General features: G+C 41.5%; 1 protein-coding gene across 9 annotated transcripts in view; it reads left to right on the forward strand.

Annotated features, from left to right (window-relative positions):
- The window catches only part of LOC140726875 (microtubule-associated tumor suppressor candidate 2-like), a 442,790-nt gene that overhangs the window by 49,318 nt on the left and 372,709 nt on the right, over nucleotides 1-20,763 (forward strand). Inside the window, exon 1 of one of the 9 annotated variants that reach the window (XM_073043827.1) lies at nucleotides 11,434-11,593. The exons of 7 other annotated variants lie outside the window; for them this stretch is intronic. The gene's annotated coding sequence lies outside the window, so the exon portion shown is untranslated. Of the gene's footprint in view, nucleotides 1-11,433; nucleotides 11,594-12,157; nucleotides 12,222-20,763 lie in introns of those variants that run through there. One more of the 9 variants, XM_073043828.1, reaches the window with a different exon arrangement.

Consider the following 20,763-nt stretch of genomic DNA (forward strand, 5'->3'; position numbering starts at 1 on the left):
CAGAGGGAGCTGATGGGCAGATGAAGAGAAGAGAATGGGTGAGAGAGGAGCCAGAATGAGGAATGAAAAAAAGAGAGAAGCAGGGAGGGGAGGAGTAATTATCAGAAGTTAGAGAAATCTATATTCATGCCATCAGGCTGGAAGCTACCCAGGAATATGAATCGTTGGTCCTCCACCTTGGGTGTGACCTCATCACTGCTTTAAAGGAGGCAATGGACCAACATGTCAGAATAGGAAGACTAATTGAAATGATTGGGACTGGGAAATCCTGCCTATTGTGATAGATGGAACAAAGGTGTTTTACAAAGTGGGTCCCACCCCCCCCCCCCCTTCTATGTTTGGATCTCACCAAGGTAAAGGAGATGCAGAGGAGGCCACATTGGGAGCACTGGATACAGTAGCTGACCCCAACAGACTCACAGCTGATGTGTTGCTTCATCTAGAAAGTCTGTTTGGGGAGGTTCTCTTTTGGTGTGCTGTTAGTATGAGCCAATATGGCCCTTGAAGTTCAATTGACAGCCCAACAGTGTTTGCACTGAAATACTAAGCACGAGCAAAAGACCTTGCCACTATTTCGACTTGAAATGATATGTAGCAAGTTGCCATTTGATCACTCCATTTCAGTGGAAATTTAGTCATTTCCTTTTGGAATTCAATGGTCCATATTCAAGAAACTGAACTCTGAGGATGCTAGAAGTCACTGGCTGCATATAATTTGTATTTTAAATTCTTTGATCTTCATTCAACCATAGGTGCTGGAGAATAGCTTAGTATCAAATCACACTATCTTGTGCTAGACAGTAGAGAGGGCACCATTAGAGAGGGAGCTTGGGATCATGAATACTAACACTCTGGGATTGCTGATTTGTACTGAATTATTAACATCACATTCCCTCCAACTAGCTTTGCTGGTTCCCACAGTAATCCACAATGACAGCAGTGAAGTGACCCCTAGACTTTCTCTTGTGTCAAAGAACATTGGACGGCATATTCCCATCACTCCAAGTTTTTGAACATGTCAAGCAAACATTGGGTGAACTATTTCCTCCTTGTCCATTTAACTCAGGTGTAAAATAGTGAGACTCCATTCTTAGCCCCCGAGTGCTGTTTACATCTACATGGTTCAATATAAAATATGTGATACACTTTTCTTGAGATCAGGATCATGAGATTATACTAGTTATTCTACTCATAAAAATAGTTGTTAGAAATAAGCGTCTTCAGTTTAGTTTTGATGTTCTTAATCTAATTGAGTTTTGAAAGCACCAATCTTAACATTGTATTTTATTTTGTGAAACACATTATCCGTCAAGTAAAAGAAAAAGGAACATTTTTATTCCAATTTCTTTGTTTAACATTTGTAACAAGATATTTCAAGCATGGGATTAGATATCTTGTATTTTAATCTCAGCAGCTGAAGTGTATTTATATGGTATCATGTAGTTGGTAAATGGTCATTAATATGACTTGGCAAACAGAACTGTTATTTTGTTTCTTCAGCAACTCATAGGCATCAGTTGTGGTGTCATAAATAGCCTGAGATCATGTATCAATTTTCGTATGTTACTGAGGTATAAAACATTGATAATAATATTGGCACTTGATAGGGGAGATGCTCCATATAGATTGTGCAATTCTCATGTCGCAATTAAAAAAAAACGTTGTATCTATTTTGATAAGGAGGAGAGATGATAAAAGGCTACCTTAAATGCTACAGTTGATTATAACAACATTATCTTTGATGGTTCTGGGTTTTCATTTCAAGTATAGAATTGTCAGTTTCTTAGTTCTCCTACAGTCCGCAGGAACTAATTGCTCAGAGATTAGTGCTTATAACTGGGGGTAGCGGTGGGGCGGGGAATTTAGTGAGGCATTAAGAAGTGCCCACAACTGGGCGTGGGTGGGAGATTCAGTGAGGCATAAAAATGTACTTACTTTTCTTCATTTTCTATGACTAATAACTAGTAAACTGATTAAAGGATGAAAGAAGGGCAAGATCATTGGACTAAACAAAATGTGTGTGCATGGGCAGGCCTGCAGGAATATGAGGTCAAATAATGAATTTTTTCAGAACAATCATTGTTGGACCTTCACAACAAATATAAGGGAGATTTTAAAGTAAGGCATAAATGTGTGGCCAGAATTAAAATGCATCTTTTGTTGCATAAAAATTATTGCACAATCAGCAACGAAGCTGACAACAATTAACAGTAATACAATATTACTGAAATTGTTACAATTACTATTTTATTACAATTAAATGTTTGTATATATCACTAGTCTACAGTGAGAAATCTAAATGAAGTAATAGCTGGAGTTAATACAACTGAGGATCATCAGCGTTGTGTGATGAGTTACATTATGCAATGGTGCACTTTACAAAAGCCACTTATACTGTTCGTATACAATTTTGAAAACTATTATGGATGTGTGGTGGAGAGTATTTTGACAGCTGCATTACTGCTTGGTATGGAAACATCAATGCCATTGAATGGAAAATCATACAAGAAGGAGTGGATACAGCCCAGTCCATCATGAGTAGAGCACATCTCTATGGAGTGTTGTCACAGGAAAGCAACATCCATCATAAGGGAACCCCAGCTTCCAGGTCATGCTCCCTTCTTGCTGCTGGAGCAGGAGAATCAAGACTCACACTACCAGGTCCAGGAACAGTTACTATCCCTGAACCATCAGGCTCCTGAACCAAATGGGATAACTTCATTTGCCCCATCACTGAAATGTTCCCACAACCTTCATCTCATGTTCTTGATATTTATTGCTTATTTATTTATTCACTCACCCGTTGCTGGCAAAACCTGAGGTACGGGCATAACCAAGCACACTTACTTCTCAACTGCTAGGAACTTTCAGACTGTTCTAGTGGTGTTAAGTATTGTGGCTTTCTGAATATTTTCATAAATATTGCTGTGTAGGCCTAATTGTTTAATGCTCCTCTGTAGTGACTTTGGGATGATACCACTTGTAGATGTTACTATTGGGACAATGTATACCCTGCTTATGTTCCATAGTCTTGCAATTTCCTCTTGTAACTCGGCATATTTCTGGTGTTTTTCATTTATTGATTGCTGTATGTTGTTTATGTTTGGAATGGCTGTATCTATTAGGTAAGTTGTTCTTGTTTCTTTATCCTGTAATATTATATCTGGATGGTTATTATTTCTTTCTCTTTGTATTTACATGGTTTGCTGACTTTTGCACACTAGTTGTATGCCCAGTTGGTGCAGTCTTTCATTGATTCTACTGTGGTTATTGGATTTATTGAGTATGCCTGCAAAAATGGATCTCAGGGTTGTATGTGGTGTTGTATATGCAGTTTGATGATGAATTTACTTTGAAATTTGAACTTTGTGTTCTACAATTTTTGAAACAGTCCATTGCTTTCAAGTTAGCTGATTTGCATGGGATAGTAAACGTGTATATAATGCTAGTAGTTCTAATAATAGATTTGATAGGCTTTTAATAATATGTCTAACATGAAATAGCTAGAGTTTTTAAAATAATGTTTTAGTGCCTCGCTGAGCAGAAATAGTAAGCCAAGCTTTTAAATATGATTGACTTAATTAGCACAGAGGTAGGTGCCAACTTGTCTGGCTTACAGCACAGATCTTTTATTGGGAAGTGGGGCAGTTCTTAGTATTAAGTTGCATTTGGTTACAAAGTAATGTTGTAATTATAGTACCACACTTCTATTTTGAAAGGAAAGTGTGATGTAATAGATGTGGAGGGAACAATGCAAAATAAGGCAAAGATCCCCAATGACAGTGCGTCCACAGCCAGGTTATTTGTGAAATGATTAAAAGGTAATTCCTCGCACAGTTTATGACACCTAACAGAATGGCTCTGTGTCTTCAGATAAAAATAAAGGGTCTGCCTGTTAGTGATAAAGCAGACATGAGCGAAGTTCTGTGGAATGCTAGGAGAAGGCATCAAACAAAGTCTGGAATTTCAACTAGGTTTCACTGCTCATTTTAGTACTACAGATCAAGCAATTTAATCTACAATTATGTCCAGTTAATGAAATCTAATAATCTTTTGTGCATGTTTAGTTACATTATGCTGAAACTTAAACCTTGTCATTGCTATTTGAATTAATTAATCACCCTGGCAACCATTACCTGATTGCACTAAAATATGGGACTTCTGGGAGTTTCTGAAGCAAGTGTATATTTTTAAGTACAAATAAACTCAGATGACTTTCAACATTCATAACACTTATACAATTAAATAAGAGAGTGACTGCTGAACATCCAACTTCTCTGAATTCAATTTTCAGGTTCAATCTGGTTTCTCCTAAGTGATGGACTAGACTAAAGTTAAAAATGCTTGTCTTTTGCAAAAGATCAACTCTTGCATTTAGTATTAACATCATGCTACCTTAAGTGTACTTTATTTTTGCTTTCAGCACAACTACAACAAAAAAGTGATTGAGTTCTATCAATCTGCCCAATTGCACTGCCCATGGAATACTACATTCTGGCATGTTCTGGTTACATGGCAAAGTTAAAAAATTATGCACAACTTTGCAAAAGCAGGCCTGTCAAAAAGGAGGCATTTCTTTATCCAGAGAGTGGTGAATCTGTGGAATTCATTGCCATGATGAATGTGGAGGCAAGGTCATTGAGTATATTTAAGGTGGATGTTGACAGATTCTCGATGAGTACAGGTGTCAAAGGTTAGAGGGAGAAGGCAGGAGAATGGGTTGATGGTGATAATAAATCAGCCACAGTGGAATGGCAGAGCAGACTTGAAGGAGTAGAATTAGGCCATTTGGCCCAATGTTATATAATGTTATGGTTTTATTAAATCACACCTATAGCTGTTAATTGTTCATGTTTTGTAGATTCATAGCTGTAAGATAGAAATCTTACTGAAAATTACAATGCATATTTTAACATAATAAGCCATGGGGTCAGTATATGGGTCCTACTTGGGGGAAGCATGTAACTGAGGAGAACATTCATTTGGAAAGGAATGCATGACTTCTGGATGGATACGTAGTATCAAGTGTGGACTGTGGCAACAAGAGAACCATGTGATCACTTGGAGGGATATAAGTACGCTGTTGGACTATTGCCGTCTCCCAAGGGCAAAATGCCGCTAGTTCACTGTCTTAAAGCAGAGGAGTCAGACGGGAGAAAGGGGGATGGGAAGTAATAGGTGAACAAGGGAAATAAGGGTGGTAGAAGAAGAGGAGTGGGAAAGGGTCAGGGAGACAATGATGCGCTGAAATTAAAATAAATAATTTGCTGATTTAGGTGATGTTTTGTGTTCATGATGAAGAGCAGAATTGATGTTAATGATATAATAATTAGATCTCCAGTCTTCCTGTGGTTTAGCTGATTGCATTTGTGGCATGATTGACATTGAATATTATGAAAATAGTCAAAGAAAGCATACAGTGCAGAGGACAGGGTAGGTGATGAAAAGTTTGAAATGAATATCAAAAGATGATGCATGCAAGCTATTTCTCTGTATGTTGACTCAGAGAAGGTTGTGATGTGGGCTGAGATTAATGGAGGTTGATAGGGAGGTTAAGAATCTGAGCAAGACGGTTGAAGAGTGGGAGGAAATAACATTTATGGAGATGAAAGTAATTCGCTCTGACTGTGGTGTATTGCCATTTCTTGTGCTGCTTGACTTCTTCAGCTTTCAAAGATAATCTATTGCACCATCTTCATTTAAGGTATTGTGATTAAAATGTCAGGTATGTACAGACAACTACAAAAAGGCTAATGAGTAGTGGAAGATTAGGAGACTGAGTTTTGGGAGAGTAGGAGTTTACCTACAGGTATATAAAGCTCTGGTTTGACCACACACTTTGGACACCACACTTGGAGCATATTGTTCATTTCTGGTCATATCATTATAGGAAAGATGTGGAAGCTTTAGGGAGATTGCAGAGGAGATTTACCAGGATGCTGCCTGGATTAGGGAGCATGTTTTATGAGGAAAGTTTGAGTGTGAAAGAGGATGACAGGCAACTTTGATAGAGTTGTATAGGATGATAAGAGACATAGATCGAATGGACAGTCAGGCCTTTTTCCCAGGGTGGAAATGGCTAATATAAGAAGGAAAGATTTTAAAGTGATTGTAGAAAAGTACAGGGGTGTGTCAGAGGTAGTTTTTTTTTATAGAGTGGTGGATGTGTGGAAGACTCTACCAGGAGTGGTGGTACAGACAGATACATTAAGGACACCTAAGAAACTCCTGGATAGGCACACGCGTGAAAGAAAAATGGAGGGAAGGGAGTGATTGTTTTTGGAGTAGGTTCAAAGGTCGGCACAACATTGTGGGCAGAAGGGCCTGATTCTATGTTCCTGTGTTTCCTGGTTTGGACTTCCATTGAGGTACTGGGTCCATTTAGAGAGAACACATCAAATAAAAATATATTGGGCTAACACATTGATATCTGGACACCTGAACAAACGTGGTCTCAAGATTTGTGGGAGTAGATTTAGGACAGAAATGAGGTGAGGAGAAACTGCTTTTCCCAGAGAGTAGTAAATCTATGGAATTCCCTGGACAGGGAAGCAGTAGGGGCTAATATATTTAAAACACAAGTAGATTTTTGCATAGCAGGGGCAATAAGGGTTATGGGAAAAAACAAGTAGGTAGAGTTAAGTACACAGCTGGATCAGCCATGATCTTATCGAATGGCAGAGCTAGCTTGATGCCATACTCCTGCTCCTATTTCTTATGTAAATGAGAAAGAAATGCAAATTAGAGCTCTGTTCCTAGAAATTTAAAAATAATGAGGTAGTTGTACTTTTCAGTATATTACAGGAATTCAGTGGGGTAAGTGATAGAAATCTTATTTGATGGCTGCAAATTGTAGTTCTAGGCCTTATAACTATGGGATGTAGTATAAAATAAGAGCTGGGTATTTTAGATGTTAAATTAGGAAACGGTTCTACTTGAAGACGCAGGTAGAAATTGAAACCATCTTTCTTAAACTGTCTTCCTGAATCGTAGTGAATTTAATTTATCCAAAAAAAAATACAGTAACATGCCATGTGATTGTTTAATGAAAGTGGCCAGAGCATGGAGCTTGACAACTGTAGCAGAATAGATGGCTTGCTGGCATCAAGGCAAAAAACTGTGAGCTGAAAACAAGAATAGCCATTTAGAATGGTCATATGTTATTTGTTGCATTCCTCTATAATGTGGTTAATAATTTATATTAATGACTTGCATTTTAAAATTAAGAACATAGTTGAAAACGTTTTACATGGCTTTAAATTGGTGTTAGGGTTGAGGAAGAGGTGCGGAGGTTGTGCTGCTGAAAGAACAAATAATCAGAAAATGAATTTCAACATTAAATCTAGGTTGCATATTACTTGCAATGTACAGATCACAATGGGCTAGATGAATTGAGAGCTCTGAGAGTAAAAATACATGTCACAGAAAGTAACAATGCAAGCTCAATGTTAAAAAATACAGAAGTTCATAAGCTGTATTATATTGGGGGTAGCAACATGTACAACACCCTGGAGGAACTCAGCAGGTCGGGCAGCATCTGTGGAAACGAGCAGTCAATGTTTCGGGCCGAGACCCTTTGTCAGGACTGAAGAGGGAGGGGGCAGGGGGCCTATAAAGCGGGTGCGAAGGAGAAGGATGGTAGGTGCTAGGTGAAAAACCAATAAGAGGAAAGATCAAGGGGTGGGGGGGAAGCAGGGAAGGGAAGGCAGGAAAGGTGAAGAAGGAATGTAAGGGGAAAGCACTACGTGTAGTAGAAGAAGGCAGAATCATGAGAGAGGTGATGGGCAGCTGGAGGAGGAGGCAGAGTGAAACTGGGATGGGGGAAAGGAGAGGGAATGGTCTGGCAGAGGGTCCTCTACCTCAATGAGGCCAAACGACAGCTCTCTGACACCTCCTCTTACTTACCCCTGGAACAGGACCCCACCAAAAAACATCAAACTATTGTCTCCCATACCATCACCACCCTTATCAACTCCAGAGACCTTCCATCCTCAGCCAAAAAACTCATAATTACCACACCCTGCACTGCTTGGTTTTACCTCCTCCCCAAGATCCACAAGCCTGACTGTCCTGCTAGGCCTATAGTTTCAGCCTGCTCCTGCCCCACCGAACTTGTATCTGCCTACCTGGACTCCATTTTGTCACCCGTAGTTCAGTCCTTCCCCCCCTACATCCAGGATACATCCCATGCCCTCAACCTCTTCAATAACTTCCAGTTCCCCCGTCCCGACCGCTTCATTTTCACTATGGATGTCCAATCCTTATACCCTTCAATTCTCCATCAAGAAGGCCTCAAAGCCCTCCACTAGAACCATAGAACATTACAGCACGGTACAGACCCTTCAGCCCTCCATGTTGTGCCGACCCATATAATCCTTAAAAAAAGTACTAAACCCACACTACCCCATAACCCTCTATTTTTCTTTCATTCATGTGCCTGTCCAAGAGGCTCTTAAATACCCCTAATGTTTTAGCCTCCACCACCATCTTTGGCAAGTCATTCCAGGCACTCACAACCCTATGTGTTAAAAAACTTGCCCCTGATGTTTCCCCTAAACTTAATTTTGTACATATGCCCTCTGGTGTTTGCTATTGGTGCCCTGGGAAACAGTTACTGACAATCCACCCTATCTATGCCTCTCATAATCTTGTAGACCTCTATCAAGTCCCCTCTCATTCTTCTACGCTCCAAAGAGAAAAGTCCCAGCTCTGCTAACCTTGCTTCATATGACTTGTTCTCCAAACCAGGCAACATCCTGGTAAATCTCCTCTGAACCCTCTCCATAGCTTCCACATCCTTCCTATAATGAGGTGACCAGAACTGAACACAATACTTTAAGTGCAGTCTCACCAGAGATCTGTAGAGTTGCAACATGACCTCTCTACTCTTGAACTTAATCCCCTGTTAATGAAGCCTAACATCCCATAGGCCTTCTTAACTACCCTATCAACCTGCGCAGCGACCTTGAGGGATGTATGGATTTGAACTCCAAGCTCCCTTTGTTCATCCACACTCGTAAGTAACTGACCATTAATCCTATACTCAGTCTTCTGGTTTGTACTCACGTGTTTCGTCAGCCACGGTTCCCTTTTCCTTCCATGTTTTCCTTGCCTCAGTGGGACAAACCTATCCTGAACCCAGCTCAAGTGGTCCCTAAACTTCTCCCACATTACTTCTGTGCTTTCCCCTTTGAACATCTGTTTCCAATTTACTCTCGCTAGTTCCTGCCTCATCCCTTCAAAGTTAGCCCTTCCCTAGTTAAGCACTTTATTATTTCGTCTGATTTTATCCCTTTCCATAGCTATGCTGAAGCTAACGGAGTTGTGGTCACTCTCACCAAAATGCTCCCCCACCAAGAGGTCTGTCACCTGACCAGGTTCATTACCCAGAACTAGATCCAGTATAGCCTCTCTTCTCGTCGGCTGGTCCACATACTGTATCAGGAATCCTTCTTGAACACACCTGACAAATTCAGCCCCATCTAATCCCCTTGCACTCAGGAGGTGCCAGTCAATATGAGGGAAGTTGAAATCACCCATAACTACTACCCTGTATTTTGTGCACCATTCTAAAATCTGCCTACTTATCTTCTCCTCGGTGTCCCGAGGGCTTTTTGGGGGCCTATAGTCCCAGCACAGTGACTTATCACTTCCTATTTCTGACTTCCACCCAGACCGACTTAGTGGATACTCCCTCTGCAGCGTCCTCCCTTTCTATAGCCGTGATACTATCCCTGACCAGCAATGCTACTCCCCCCCCCCTTTTCTACCTCCCATCCTATTCCTTTTAAAACACCTGAACCCCGGAACCTGCATCATCCAATCCTACCCTTCCTCCAACCAAGTTTCAGTAACGGCCACAACATCGTAGTTCTTGCCGAACTCCACAATTGAATCTGCTCTCACTGCTACCCATTCCATATATCCTTATGATATAGAAAGCAGCCATTCACCCCACTGAGTTAATGCAGGTATAAGAACAATCCCGTTTCCCAATTGGTTGAGTGAACTTGGCGTTTTCTCCTTGGATTGACGGAGGATGAGTGGTGACCTGATAGAGGTGAACAAGATGATGAGAGGCATTGACTGTGTTGATAGTCAGAGGCTTTTTCCCAGGGCTGAAATGTCTAGCATGAGAAGGCACAGTTTTAAGGTGCTTGGAAGGAGGTACAGAGAAAATGTCAGGGGTAAGTTTTTTACTCAGAGAGTGGTGAGTGCATGGAGTGGGCTGTCGGTGACGGTGGTGGAAGCAGATATGATAGTGTCTTTTAAGAGACTCCTGGACAGGTACATGGAGCTCAGAAAAATAGAGGGCTATGGGTAACTCTAGGTAATTTCTAAAGTAAGTACATGTTCAGCACAGCATTGTGGGCCAAAGAGCCTGTATTGTGCTGTACGTTTTCTATGTTTCTATAATTTTCCCTGTAGTACTTCAGAGATTCAAGATTCAGAATTCAAAGTGGATTTATTATCAAAGAATGTATAAATTCAAAGCAAGCAACCCAAAAGAGCCTAATTTTAAAAAAGACCAACCCCTCAATCCTCTCTGCATTCAGAGAAAGAGAGAAAAGAACAAATCATACAAACAATAGAAATGAGCAAGAACAATAGTGTTCTGAACCAAATTGAGTCCTTTGCGCCAAATCCCCAGAGCAGCTCAGAGTAGGCCCAAAGCCTCGATGTGCAGTTTATCATGTTAGCGGGGCAAATCACTGCAAAGTTTGCAAACATGGAAGACAGCAGCCAGGATCAGTCTCACAGCCTTAGCGCTGCAGAGAGAAGAGCACGCAGTCTATCTGGGCTGGAGTTTAAATTGCCTGAATGAAGGATCGTACCCCATTAGGACCCGTGCTCCACTGCAGCAAATTGCTCTGGGCATAGATTTTGCTGCTGAAGAAGACGTTCTCAGCCTCTCCAAATCAGATTGGCACCCAGAGTGATCCAACCTTGTCCATGTTCCCTATATTTCTTCCCATATTCCCTATAATTGCACTACATTGGTGGTAATTTACAGTGATCAGTTCAGAGACTAACCATACTTTGGGTTCATATGCCGCTATATTTTGTACATGAGCATTAATCAGCTATTTTAATTTGTCTGTGCCCTACTGATAACTATCAAAATGAATATAGAAGTACTGAATTATAATGGGTAATAATATAGTTGATGACATATTGGCATAACTTTAGTTTGTTCTTTTGTGTACTGCCACACCAAAGCTATTACTCACCTATTTGTACATAGTAACAACAGGAGAGAAAATCTAAAAGTGAAAAGCACTGTAGCATTTCCAGTTAGAGTTTGTAACACAGTAAACGTGCCCCTTTTTTTAGGGAGCTTAAAGGTGAAAGTTGATTCCTGTAAGTGATATGGTGGTATCAATGAAATATCTACGTACTTAAAGGAGTATGAACTATGCTGATATTGCCACTGCTCTGGAATCAGTAGGGCAGTCCATACCCATAGGAGTTCTGGCAAAGAGACAGCAGTATGTGCAGAATACTGCTGTTCGTTGGGCTACACATTTTGCTGGTGTTGATCTTTGCTGAGTGGCCATCCGAAAACCTGGCATTCTGAGTGACCTTCACGTAGGTAAGAAATCTCTCCTGCTTACTCACCCCTTTTGGATGGAAAGATAGAATTCTGAGCCTTTGTATTTCAACGTAATGGTGACCCACGATACTGGTTTACCCTCAGCTTTCACCTTGCTTTTTAAAGTCAGTTCTAGTGCTGGGTAAAAGCGAGCAATACCCGCAATGAATAAGGTCTTTAATCAAAGTAACACATCTTTATAGTAGATGTAATTTTGTAACTTCAATGATCTAGTTTGGCTGAGCAGGAATAGAGAAAATTGCGGAACATTTTATGAGGAGATCATTTGGGTAGATACTGAATTGTACTCCATATGGCTTGACAAGTCAATAATATTATTTCTTATGTAACGTACAGAATTTAAGGTTCCTATTTATAACTAATCAGACACATGAGAGCCATACTGAAACCAAATCTAACATAGTTATTGAAAGCAGATTAGAAATGTCCGTAGCTCTCCTGCAAATAACAAACTTAGAGGAGTGTAGTGCAATTTTTAATGCATATTATCTCACAGTAGGGCATTTTGAAATTCATCCACAGAGGAGTCTGTTGTAAAGCAAGATATTAAACAGTGGTTCATGGCTATCTTGCGGTTATTGAATGAGCAATAATGCTGCAATTTTAAGTAAGTTATTCTTATTTGTTTCATCTTGGTTGAACTGTGGTCAAATAAGTTCCTGAAAAGGTATGCTCTCTTATCAACAGATGAATATAAAATTAAAATTCACTATGATGGGTCAGATGGGTTTAGATTTCTGGATCATTGGGATCTCTTCTGGGGAAGGGATAACTTGTACAAAAAGGATGGTTTACAGCTGAACCCGAGGGGAACCAATAACCTTGTGGACCAGGCTTGCTAGAGCTGTTGGGGAGGGTTTCAACTCATTTAGCAGAGGGGTGGGAACTGGAGTGTTAGGGATGTGGATGGGAACGTTGGTTTACAAACAGATGCGGTGCGTAGTGAGACTGCTAGCAAGGAGAGGCTGATGACAGGGAGTCAACGGCATGAGTGAAAGGGAGACAAAATCGAAGAGAGTGATGGAATACAAGACTGAAGGTGTTTATGAAATAAGGTCGATGAACTTGTAGCGCAGTCAGAGATTGGCAGTTATCACATTTAGTGCATCACTGAATCGTGGCTGAAAGACTATCGTTGAGAGCTTAACGCTCAGGTATACACATTGTATCAAAATGACAGCAGGGTAGGCAGAAAGGATGGGGTGGCTCTGTTGGTAAAAAAAAACGTAAAATCAAATCATTCGAAAGAGGTGACTTAGGATCGGAAGGTATAGAATTGTTGTGGATAGACCATGAATGGAGTTGGACCTCCAAACAGTAGCAAAAATGTTGTCTACAAATTACATTGGGAGATAGAATATGCATGTCAAAAGCACAATGTTATGATAGTGAAGGGGGATTTTAATATGCAGATGGATTGGGAAAACCAGGTTAGTGCAAGATTCCAAGAGAGAATTTGTGAAATGCCCATGAGATAACTTTTTAGAGCAGCTTGTGGTTGAGCCCACTAGGAGATCAGGTATTCTGCACTGGTTGTTGTGCAATGAACTGGAATTGATTAGAGAGCTTAAGGTAAGGGAACATTTAGAGACAAGTGATCATATGATAGAATTCACTATGCAATTTTAGAATGATAATATCAGATGTATTAATGTATCAGTGGAGTGAAGGGAATTACAGATGCATGAGAGAAGAGTTGGCCAAAATTGATTGGAAGGGAACACTAGCAGGGATGATGGCAGAATAGCAATGGCTGGAGTTTCTGGGAGCAATTTAGAACATGCAGGATAGATAAATCCCAAAGAGGAAGAAATATTTTAAAAACAGAATGATGCAGCTTTGGCTGACAAGAGAAGTCAAAACCAACATATAAACCAAAGAGAGAGTATATAATAAAGCAAAACATTAGAGGATTGGGAAGCTTTTAAATACCAACAGAAGGCAACTAGAAAAAGTTATTAAGAAGGTAGAGATGGAATATAAAAGTAAGCTAGCTAATAATATTAAAGAGCACACCAAAAGTTTCTTCAGATACATAAAGTATAAAAAAGAAGTGAGAGTAGATATCGAAAACTGGAAAATGATGCTGGAGAGATAGTACTGTGGGATAAGGAAATGGCAGATGAACTGAATAAATATTTTGCATCAATCTTTACTGTGGAAGACAGTAGCAGTATGCTGGAAATTCGAGAGTGTCAGGGGCAGAAGTGAGTGAAGTTGTCATTGCTAGGGAGAAGGTGCTTAGAAACTGAAAGGCTTGAAGATAGTTAAGTCACCTGGACCAGATGGTCTATACCCAAGAGTTCTGACAGAGGTGGCTAAAGAGATTGTGGAGGCTAATAATGATCTTTCGAGAATCAATGGATTCTGGCATAGTTCCAGAAGACTGGAAATGTCACTCACTCTTCAAAAGGGGAGAGAGGCAGGAGAAAGGAAATTATAGCCCAGTTAGCCTGGCCTCAGTGGTTGTGAAGATGTTGGAGTCAATTGTTATGGATGTGGTTTTGGGGTATTTGGAGGTACATAATGAAGTTAGCATGGTTTCCATAAGGGAAATCTTGCCTGATAAATCTGTTGGAATTATTTGAAGAAATAACATACAGGATAGACAAAGAAGAATCAGTGGATGTTATGTACTTGGATTTCCAGAAGGCCTTTAAGAAGATGCCACACATGAGGCTGCTTAACCATCTAAGAGGCTGTAGTATTGCAGGAAAGATACTAGCATTGGCTGATTGGCAGGAGGCAAGGAGTGGGAATAAAGGAAGCCCTATCTGGTTGACTACCATTGACTCGTGGTGTTCACAGGGGTTTGTGTTGGGACCGCTTCTTTTTACATAATATGTCAGTGATTTGGATGATGGTGGAACACAGCAGGGCAGGCAGCATCTATAGGGAGAAGCACTGTCGACGTTTCCGGCGGAGACCCTTTGTCAGTCCTGACGAAGGGTCTCGGCCGGAAACGTCGACAGTGCTTCTCCCTATAGATGCTGCCTGCCCTGCTGTGTTCCACCAGCATTTTGTGTGTGCTGTTTGAATTTCCAGCATCTGCAGATTTCCTCGTATTTGGATGATGGAATTGATGGCTTTGTGGCCAAGTTTGGGTACAATATGAAGGTAGATGGAGTGGCAGATAATGTCGAAGAAGCAGACAGGGTACTGAAGGACTTAGACAGATTAGGAAATTGCCCAAAGAAGTGGTAAGGATACAGTGTTGGGAAGTGCAAGGTCATGAACTTCGGTAGAAGAGATAAAAGGGTAGGCTGTTTCCTAAGTGGAGAGAAAGTTCTAAAATCTGAGATTCAAAGAGACTTGGGAGTCCTTGTGCAGGATTCCCTAAAGGTTTATTTGCAGGTTGAGGTAGTGGTAAGGAAGACAAATGCAAAGTTCACATTCATTTCGAGAGGACTAGAATATAAAAGCAAGGATGTAACACTGAAGCTTTATAAGGCACCGTAGAGGCTGACTTGGAGTATGTGAGCAGTTTTGGGTCCCTTATCTCAGGAAGGATGTGCTGACATTGAAAAGGGTTCAAAGTAGGTTCACGAAAATGATTCTGGGATTGAAAGGCTTATATGAAGAGTGCTTCATGGCTCTGGGCCTGTACTCACTGGAATTCAGAATGATGAAGGGCAATCTCATTGAAATCCATGGGATGATGAAAGGCCTGGGTAGGGTGGATATGGAGAGGATGTTTCCTATTGTGGGAGAGTCTAAAACCAGACACATCTTCAGACTAGTGGGGAGTGCTTTTAGAATGGAGATGAGGAATTTCTTTAGCCAGAGAGTGGTGAATCTGTGTAATTCTTTTGGACAGGCAGCTGTGGAGGCCAAATCATTAGTATATTTAAGGCAGAGATTGATATGTTCTTGATTAGTCAGAGCATTGAGAGTTATGGAGAGAAAGCAGGAGGTTGGTTCTAAAATGTGAAATGGATCAGCCACAATTAAGTGGCAGAGCAGATTCAATGGGCCAAATGGCCTAATTCTCCTATGTCTTATGGTCATACGTGTAACTTATTTTCTTCTGGCTTTTTCCAGTGTTCCATTCTTGCCATAAAGCTTATTTCACTTGGCAAGACTGAAAAAGTGGTTGGCTAATGCACTTAAAAGTAGTCATAGTAGTTTCATAGTGATGCACTATGAAATTCAGAACTAAAAACAAAAACTGCCAAAAATGCACATCATTTAGATTCCACTCCTTAATAACCTGCATATCATTAATATTCTATTCTTAGCTTCCATGTTATCAACATCATAATTGGTTCCTGTAGGAAATGTACTCCATTGCAAAGCTACTGTAATAACCGATCCTCTTGTATTCATCCCCTCAGCTCCTACAAGCAGCCACAATCCAGATTTCCTTTCCAATTCATAGACTTAAAAGATAAATCATGTTTAAAGTCATTGACTCTCTGAGTATATACTCACATTTCGTTCAACTCCAAAGTTCCCATTGAGCTTCTGCCCTGCTATTAACCAGATCAACATCATGATTGACAACATTTGTGGCTGCAACTAAGGTGAATCATTCCCCTATGTGTTTATGAACCTTTGATGCATTTTTTGGTTAGTATCTATTGCCTGTTCTCACCTTATTCTAACTAAGCATTTTGGGTTACAGTCTTGGTGTTGTGCATTTAAATCAACAGTTTATCTTCGCTGCTATTGTAGGGTCATGTATTTGGTGGAAATATACATAATTCACAACCACCGACCCTGAGTTGAGGTTCACTTTAAGAGGCAGGTCTGATATGATGATATAATTACGTGAGTTTCTGGTACTGTGCTTTGTGTTCAGTGCTTGGAATACAATAAATAAATTGTTATGGCTTTTCTTAAACATAAAATGCCATAGGCCAGTTTATTTGTGAAAACCTGCATTAGTGACCCCGATGATCTAGGATGATTCCAGAGTTATTAAACATGTTGACCAATGTAGTCGCTTTGAAACTGCTGGAGCTTTTGGAGGAAAATGCAGTGGCCTGATTTGTACACACCGAGGCCCAATTTGTGCTATGAGACTTCTCCACCGAGGACACCAAATTTTACTATGTGATAACATCACTCAGCAACTCCACGGCTGTGTGAGTTGTAAGTCTATTAGAACAGCCACCTGAAAGCGTTAAGTACCGATTGCTGAAGACTCACCTATTACAGACTTTTGGACTATCAGAGTCTGATCACGCCAAACAGTTGCTCTCCTTGCCTGGCCTCGGGGATGCTAAGCCATCAGAGCTAATGAACCACATGCTGTCTCTCCCGGGAAATCACCATCCTTGTTTATTTTTAAAGAACTTTTCATGCAGCAAATGTCTGATCAAGTTTGCAAAGCCCTTCACTAATGCGCCCGTGATGGATTATAGGGAGCTTGCAACTGATGAGAGGGCAAAGAATGATGAAACCTCACTGGAGGCCGCCAATGACGGCACGATCTAGTTTTATGGGATACGATGGATGATGCTCTGCTTCAGAAGGTGATGTTACACATGGGACTTCGTCCAGGCTAAAGTGGCTAGACCTCTGCTCGGTGCCGATTTCCTGTGTGCCCAAGGACTGTAAGCTGATCTTAAGGACTGCCGGCTTGTGCATGTCAAAGAATTTGGGTCGTTACCCTTCTTCCCTAGGAAGATCCCCACAATGACTCTGTCAAGCACGTGCACCACTGGATGTGAGTATACTTGCTGCTGGGTGAATTCCCAAACCTCACCAAGCACCCATTCTCAACGACAGTCTCAAAACATGGGGTCGAGCACCTCATTTCCACAACTGGCCTACATGCATAGACTGGACCCAAAAAAGCTGGCAACTGCAAAGGCTGAGTTTGCCATCATGGTAAGACTTGGTGTTGTACACCGGTTGAATAGCCTCTGAGCCTTGCTCCACCATTTGGTCTGTAAGTCCGATGGTGAGTGCCGCTCATGTGGTGATTACTGATGCCTTAACAAGGTCACCACCCCGATCATTACCCAATCCCACACATCCAAGACTTTTCGGCGTGTTTAGTTGGAAAGTTAATTTTTTCTCAAGTCGATTTAGTTTGGGGCAACCATCAGTTGCCTGTGTGCTCAGAGGACACTCCCAAAATGGCTGTCACAACCCCAATTGGCCTCTGTGAGTTTCTGTGCATGCTGCTAGAACTGAAGAATGTAGCACAGACTTTCCAACAGCTGATGGACTCTATATTAAAAGACTTAGGCTTTCCTTTCGTTTACCTGGATGACATACTTGTCGCCAGTGCATCCAAATCCAAACAAGTATCTCATCTCCGCACACTTTTTGAGTCCTTAAGCCGACATGGATTGATTATTAAACCTGCCAGTTTGGGTTACCAACCATTGACTTTCTTGGCCATTACATCTCCGTCGCAGGTGCAAAACTTCCTCCCATCAAGAGCAGCCACTTTTATGGATTTCCTACTGCCTCACACTACTAAAAACTACAGGAGTGTTTAGCTACGGTGAATTTCTATCACTGCTTCATTCCGTGACCTGCTGAGTTTATGCTGAAATTTCTCTCCTGTAGCATGTCTCAACTGGTCACCCTCGCCCCGTACTGGAGGCAGACTGTTTTTAATTCCATACATGGCCTCTTGCATCTGAGCTGGAAGGCCTTACAAAAACTGGTTTGTGTGGCACTGCCTTAGAAAGGACGTGCATGATTGGAGTACAGCCTGTGTGGAGTGCCAGCAAGCAAGAATTATCTGTCTCGTTTAGGTGGCATTGGCACCTTATGAGGTCCCTGAGCAATGGTTTGACATGTCAATGTGGACCTTGTTGGTCCACTTCACCCTCTCCCACGGTTTCACACACCTCCTTATCATAGCAAACCGTTCAGCCAGGTGGCCAGAGGTTGTCCCTCTGGCATCAACGACAGCGGCAGACATGGCTCGGGCGTTCATCAGTACCTGGGTTGCTCGGTTTTGCACCCCATCTGATATTTCCTCTGACCGCAGTCCCCAATTCATTTCAGACCTCTGCGCTGCAATGGCCCAGAACCTTGGTGTTAGGCCACATCACACCATGGTGTATCACCCGCAGTCCAATGGCCTATGTGAGTGGTTTCACCGCTCCTTAAAGGCTGCTCTGAGGGATTCCATGACCGATGAGTGTTGGCATGATCGGCTGCTGGGGTTCAGAACTGCTCCAAAAGAGGACCTGCAGTCATCTGTGGCTGAATTGGTATACAGGCAGCCGATACAAGCACCAGGTAGTTGTATTCCTGACACCACGACCACTTGGTTGGCCTTTCAACAGCGTTCCACTCTCCTCACTGCATTCAATTTCTTTGCACCTATTCCTACCTCCCATCACTCTTGGGTTCCTGTTGACCTCCATTCCTCCTGGTTTGTTTTCATCTGCCATGTTGCACAGCAGCTTCTCCTTAGGCCCCCTTACGGTGGCTTGTTCTGTGTTTTGGAATGGAGGGTAAAAGCTTTTATCATAGATGAGAGGGGTAAACCTGAATGTATTTCAGTACATTGCTTTAAACCAGCTGACCAAGATTTGGATAATTCTGCTACCATACCCCAGCCATCACAACATGACCATGAGTGTGTCAACACTCCTCTGGGGTTGAGCCAGAGGCACCTGCTGTTTCTCCACCCATGGAACGTAGGACCAGAGCTGGGCATCTCGTCCGAGCTCCAGACAGGCTCACAATGTTGATTTTAGTGAATTCCGGGGGTGGGGAACTGTGGAGGGTAATGTAATTGGTGAAAATGTACATACTTCACAACCACTGACATTGAGTTGGGGTTCACTTTAAGAGCCTGGTCTGAAGTGATGACATGATTACATGAGTTTCTGTTACTGGGCTTTGTGTTCAGTATTTGGAGTACAAAAATGAGTTGTTACAGTTTTCCTAAACATAAAACGCCTCACTGTTTTATTAGTGCAAATCTGCACTACCTCTGGAATTCACCGAGGAAGAGGATGTACACTTACTGGTTTCCTTTTCCTGCCTTAAGGAAATAATGGATTCCATTAATTCGTGGTGAACTGAATACACTTCCATGTTCCTATCCAGACAGAGAGAACCAGGTGCTTTCTATGGTGCATGGTGTCTATCCTGCACTCATCTTCCCTGTGGGCACTTAATGTCACGTCAGAAGTTGGAGAGATTCAAAGTGTTGTTGGAGAGGGATGGATCCAGGACATTCACCCACATTCCAGGATGGTGCACGACTCGGAGAGCAACTACCAGGAGGTGTTCTTGTGCTTTTGCTATTGCTGTTCTTATCCTTCTAGCTGGTATAAGCCATGGGTGTGGTAAGTGCTGTCTACAGAGTCTTAGTGAGTGCATCCTGTTGATGGTGCAAACTTTAGCAACTATGTGTTGGTGGTGGAGCGGATGATTAGAAGCGGATGAGTTGTCTGCCACTTAGGTTGCATGGTGTTGAGCTGCTTGAGTGTCATTGAAATTGCATTGCTTCAGGCAAGCAAAGAGTGATCCATCACACTCCTGACTTAAGCACCAAAGATGGTGCATATGCTGTAGAGAGTTAAGAGGTAAGTTACGGGCTACAAAATTCCTAGCCCCTGATCTGCCTGAAATCACGTTTCTATGTTCAGTTTGTGGTGGGTGGTAATCGCCAAGATATTGATAGTGAGGATTTTGATGGTAGTAATACCACTGAATGTTAGTGGGTGATAGCTGAATTTAATCATATTGTATATCATCACTATTCATGACTTGTGGGCGTGAATGGCAGCAGCTATTCCAGAGAAGATCTGCAGCTAAACTTTCTTAACTGGCTCTGAAAGTAAATAGACTTGCATGCCTTCCTGGTGATTGCACCTATGTGCTGGGCCCAGTACAGGGCATTCAATATCTTAATGCCCACAAAATTAAATTGTCAGGTGCTACTTGTGATCAATTTTACTCTCTTGATTCTTCTGCTAACTTTCAGGATTGTTATCTCAACACAGTAATTGTGTTGTCTTTGAGTTATAAGGTAATTTCCTTTTAAAGAAGATTGTGTGTTGTGATTTAATACTCTCAGCGATTTCTCATCATTTAATTTTCTGGAACTGGGAAGACCGAGAGCAGGAGTAATCCATTCATAGAATGTTTCCATTCCAAAATCACTGCAAGTACCAGAGTCAATGGACGGAAGATCTAATATGGATATGTTAGAAAATGTAGTA

The sequence above is a fragment of the Hemitrygon akajei genome, chromosome 4, assembly GCF_048418815.1.
Source record: "Hemitrygon akajei chromosome 4, sHemAka1.3, whole genome shotgun sequence".
NCBI lineage: Eukaryota > Metazoa > Chordata > Chondrichthyes > Myliobatiformes > Dasyatidae > Hemitrygon > Hemitrygon akajei.